Here is a 6000-nt window from a genome sequence, read left to right on the forward strand (position 1 = left end):
TGGTGGGATTATACAATTCGTAGCTTTTTAAAATCTGGCCTTTTTTGCAATGTAGAATGCATTTTAAATTTGTGTTACATGAATCAGTAGCTCATTCTTTCTGTTCCTGAGTACTTCGTTGTATGGATGTATCAAGGTTTATCTTTTAATGGTCACATGTAGGTCTGTAGTATAAACATAATTCATTTTGCTGTGGGATTGGTGACTCATTTGCTAAGTGTATATTTAACTTTGTAAGAAACTGCCACACTGTCTTCTCAAATGACTGCCATTTTGCATCCCACCAGCAGTGAAGCAGAGTTTCTGTTATAGTGGTAACTTTGTGGCTGAAATGTTCATTTCCTCATGAAAAATGATGTTGAGCATCAGTCTTCTCATATGCTTACTTTCCACTCACATATTTTGGCTGAAGTGCCTATTCAGATCTGTTGTCCGTATTTTAAAAAGTTGGGCTTTACTGGGGCTCCTGGATGGCTCAGTCTGTTAAGCCTCTGCCTTTGGCTCAGGTCATGATCCCAGTGAGCCGTTCCACTAAGTGGGGAGCCTCCTTCTCCTCCCTCTGCAACCCCAGCCCCCACTCGTGCTCGCTCTCTCGCTCTACACTCTCTGTCCAATAAGTAAATAAAAATATTTTGAAAGTACATAAATAAAAATTGGGTTTTATTGCTGAGTTTTAAGAGTTCCATAAATTATTCTGAACACAGCTCCTTTGTTAGATGTGTGTTTTCCAAATATTTTCTCCCAGACTGACTTTTCACTCTCTTAACAGTTCTACTAAGGAACAAAAGTTTCTGATTTCTTCTTCTTCTTTTTTTAATTAATTAATTTATTTATTTGACAGAGATCACAAGTAGGCAGAGAGGCAGGCAGAGAGAGGAGGAAGCAGGCTCCCTGCCTAGCAGAGAGCCTGATGCGGGGCTCGATCCCAGGACCCTGAGATCATGACCTGAGCCCAAGGCAGAGGTTTTAACCCACTGAGCCACCCAGGTGCCCCAAGTTTCTGATTTCGATGGAAATCTACTTTATTTTTTTTTTTAATGGGCCATACTTTTGATGCGGGTACCTAAAAAACTCATCACGGACCCAAGGTCATGCAGATTTTTTGTTTTCCTCTGAAAGTTTCATAGTTTTATGTGTAGGTCTTGGACACATGTTGAACTAATTTTAATATATGGGATGAGATTTATTTCAAGGCATGTTCATGCATGTGGACATCCGGTTGATAGAATGCCATTTCATGAGAAGACGCTTCTTATTGCATTGTCATTACATCTTTATTAAAAATCAGTTGATAAACCTGTAGACAGAAGCTGGACTGGTGGTTGCCTGAAGTGGAGATGGGGAGTGAGTGCAAATGGGCATACGTCATTTTGGGGTGCTGGAAATGTCACCAAAAAATAATTGGATTGTACACTTAAGCCAATTTTATCATGTGTAAGTTATCCTTCAATAAAGCTATTTGAAAAAAAATCTGTTGACATTGTGTGGGTTGTGTTTCTGGGCCCGCTCTTCTGTTCCTTTGATCAGTGTGTCTGTCCTTTGAATACCACACCGAAACTGGCTAGCAGGAGTCCTCCCCACTTTGTTCTTTTTTTTTTTTTTTTGAGAATCGATGAATTGATTTTAACTCTTCTAGTTCCTTTGCCTTTCCATGTAAATTTTAGAATTGGCTTGTCAGTAGCTATACACAAGCTTTGCAGGGATGTAAATCAAAGTTATATTGAATCTATAAACAGGAGAATTGACACCCTAACAAATATCTCTCTATTTATAACTTGGGGAGGGGGCTGAGTACTTTTGTAGCTTTCAGCATACATAAACTACATATTTTGTTAGATTTCTTCATAAGTCTTCATTTTTTTGGTGCTTTTAGAAATTTTGTAAGATTCCAAGTTAAAGTTATTCATTGCTTATATATAGAAATATGACTGGTACATTTCAGTTTTGCTAAGCTCACTTAGTGAAATTTATAGTTGATTCTTGGGAGATTTTCAACATAGATGATTATGTGGTCTCTGAATAAAGACATTTTATTCTTTCTAATCTGCATGCCTTTTAGTTCTTTTTCTTGCATTATTTCACTGACCAAACTACCAGTATAATATTGAATAGGAGTTATGAGAACAGACATCCTTGCCTTGTTCCCCCATCTCAGGGGAAAAGTATTCAGTCTCTAGCTATTAAGTGTGATGTTAGCTGTAGAATTTTAAGTAAGTGACCATCAGGTTAAAGAAGTTCCCTTCTACATACTGAGGTGTTCCCCTTTTTTTTCTTTTCTTTATCATGAATGGATGTTGGATTTTGTCTTTGTTTTCATTGTATTCCATGAGATGATTAAATGGTTTATTTTTATTTAGACTCAGTATGGTGAATTACGTGTGAGTTTGTGAGCATTTATTGTACGCAGTACAGGCATATCTCATTTTATTGCTCACCACTTTATTGTTTCACAGATAATTAACATTTTTTACAGATGGGAGGTTTGTGGCAACTTTGCGTTGAGAAGGTTATTGGCACCATTTTTCCAACAGCGTTTGCCCGCTTTGTGTCTCTGTGTCATATTCTGGTAATACAGTGTTTCAAACTTTTCCACTGTTATATTTGTGATGGTGATCTGTGATCAGTGGTTACAACTCACTGACAGCTCAGATGATGTTTAGCATTTTTTAGCAACAAAGCTTTTTTAAAGTAAGGTACGTACTTTTTTTTTTTAAGATTTTATTTGACAGAGAGATCACAGGTAGGCAGAGAGACAGACGGGGGGTGTGGGGGAAGCAGGCTCCCTGCTGAGCAGAGAGCCCGATGCGGGACTCGATCCCAGGACCCTGGGATCATGACCTGAGCTGAAGGCAGAGGCTTAACCTAGTGAGCCACCCAGGCGCCCAACATTGTTTTTTTAGACAGTGCTATTGCACACTTAATCGTCTCCACTACAACACAGCAATTGCACTACTGGGTATTTACCCAAAGGTAAAAATAAAGTGATCTGAAGGGTCACCTGCACCCTAGTGTTTATAGCAGCAATGTCCACAATAGCCAAACTGTGGAAAGAGACAAGATAGCCATTGACAGATGAATGGGTAAAGAAGATGCGGTATATTCTATACAATGGAATATTACTCAGCTATCAGAAAGGATGAATACTTACCATTTACATTGATGTGGACTATGCAGAGTGCAATAAGTCAGAGAAAGACAATTACTGTATAGTTCACTCATGTGGAATAGAAGAAACCTGGCAGAGGACCCTATGGGAAGGGAGGGAAAACAGAATGGGAAGTCAAAAGAGAGGGAGAAAAACCACCATAGGAAACAAACAGTTGCTGGAGGGAGATGGGCAGGGAGGATGGGGTAATTGGTTGGTGGAGGGTATGTGATGTGATGAGTACTGGGTGTTATACGAAACTGGTAAATTATTGAACACTACATCTGAAATTACTGATGTGCTGTAAGTTGGCTAATTGAATTTAAATTAAAAAAATCATCTCCAGGATAATGTAAACATAACTTACATGCACTGGGAAACCAAAAACTTCATTTGATGTTATCGTATTCACTTCATTGCAGTGGTCTGGAACCGACCTGCACTATCTCCAAGGAATGCCTGTATTCCCTCACTGTCCTTTTAGTCAGTGGGATCAGAAAGTAAAAAGATTAAGTGAGGTAAATTCCAAAGAGAAAATGTTTGAGAATTGCCCAGAACAGATGAAATGAGTCCAGAAGTACAGGAATCCAATGCAAATCAATAATGAATTTAAGAAACAATTCAATCACATCACAAAAATAGAGAAAATGTTAGCCTACATTATGAATCCAGCAAAACTTTCAACAACAAAGGTGAAAAAGATATTTTCAAAAATAAGTTACTAAGTTTATCATTAGACTCACCTAAGAAACCATTCAAAATTCAAATAAAGGAGAATTACTCCAGAAGGAATTTCTGCAATATGGGGAATGCTGCACACAGATGTTGATTAAAATGTTGATTAAAATTTTTTTCTGAATAAAAATAAAAACTATGTTTAATATGGGAGAGTAAGAAAATAGGACTAAAACCCTAAAAGATAATGGCGTGTGAGTCAGATGTCTTACATAGAGTTAAAGCACTCCACTCATATTTTTTAGAGTAAATAATCTTCGATTTGCACACCCAACACACATATTTACTAAATGGCAAATGGGTGCTAGTTTGTAAGGGTGGATCGGTGAATTAAAAATTCTGGATGTCATAGAGCTTACATTCTAGTTAGTGGGGACAGACAGTAAACAAAACAGCATGCACATTAGAGGGTGGTAATTCTATGGGAAAAAAGAAAAGTCATGATGAGAAGGATGGAAAACACTAAGGCCTGGGATTCTAGTTCACCCGTAACTGGTCAGAGAAGACCTCAAGAGGAGGGAGACATTTAAACAAAAACTTAATGAGAATGTGAGCCATGTAGACATCCGGGGAAGAGCGTTGAGGGAGAGAAAACCATCTGGGCAAAGGCTCTTGGGTAGAAGCATGCATGGCATGTCCAAAGGACCTTCAAGAAATGTGATGAGACTGGGTAAAGGGAGCTGGGGGGTTGCTGGACAGACCTGGTAGCAGGGGAGGAGGCCAACGGTTTGGTATCTTGCACTTGGACTCAGGTGTGCAATCACTAGGTTTCGAGCAGAAAAGCATACAGTGTGACATTTTACCGATCCCTGGGGCTGGTATGTTGAGAATAAGGGGCAAGCATGGAATTTGCGTATGTGCAACAATCCATGTGTGAGGTATTGATTTTAAGAAGAAAAAAAGGCAATGTTTTTAGCAAATTGAGAGAAGAAAGGTGCTTTCTCAACCTGGTAAGATGTATCTAGTAAAAACCTACCACAAATATCATTTTAGTGGGGAAGTGTTAGAAAAACTCCCTTTGAATTCAGCAACTAGATTAACATACCCAGAATTCCTACTTTTATTAAATCATATGTGGGAGGTTCTAGCGCAGTGAAGTAAAAAAAAAAAAAGGTTGGAAACAATGAAAGGAATAGCCATTATCCACAGATAATGAAACTTGATACAGAAAACAAATTAACCCGGTGAACTATTAGGCTCAGTGGGGTAAGGCCTCTGCCTTCGGATCAGGTCATGATCTCAGGGTGCTGGGATCGAGTCCCGAGTCGGGAACCTCTGCTCAGCAGGGGGCCTGCTTCCTCCTCTCTCTCTGCCTGCCTCTCTGCCTACTTGTGATCTTTCTCTGTGTGTCAAATAAATAAATAAAATCTTTAAAAAAGTAAATAAAATTCAGATGCATCTCTGTTCACCAGGAATAAACAAAAATTAAATATTTTGAAAGGTACTAAATGGCAAAAACCTCAAGTTCCTAGCAATGAGGTTGTAAGAATTTATGCAACACAGCTACGAAGAACTTCTTTTGTCTATCAGCGTTTACGTAGAAAATAGAAGCCCCAATTAGTTATTTTAACAGAGAAGTAAAATAGGGAAACAGTTTTTTGGGGAAAAGGAAAACTGAGATCACATAGGTTCAGTAACTGCAGGAAATCTACCTCCCAGGTCTGAAGTAAACCTCAAAGGAGGTGAGCATGAATAGAACCTTGAAGCATGGAGGAGGAGCCCTCCAGAGTTTGGAAGCTGGCCAGGAAGGAGACAGCACGGCTGAGCTGCCGAGCTGCCCTGGGAGCTCTGGGAAGAGGTCCACTGCGGTGCTGGGACTCGGATTTGAAGAAGGAGCACCTCCCGGCTGAGGGTGAGAAGCGGAAACTGGACTAACGCTGCCCGTGGCATGGTAGCAATTCCAATTCGCCTCAGTAACCAGAGTTATCTGGCCGGTTCAGTGACCCCCTTGATTACATGCTCTTTCAATGACGTAAGAAGTTCCCAGGTGGCCAGGTGGCAGTCTCAGCTACTGGTTCAAAGGAAGCTTTGCTGTGCTCCCTAGAGGAAGCATTCCTTCCTGGGGAGCCTAAAATCTGCAGAAGGAAAAGCAGAAATGTGGCAAATGGTTTATTAGTGTC

The sequence above is a fragment of the Lontra canadensis genome, unplaced genomic scaffold (genome assembly GCF_010015895.1).
Source record: "Lontra canadensis isolate GAN:19392208 unplaced genomic scaffold, GSC_riverotter_1.0 scaffold328, whole genome shotgun sequence".
NCBI lineage: Eukaryota > Metazoa > Chordata > Mammalia > Carnivora > Mustelidae > Lontra > Lontra canadensis.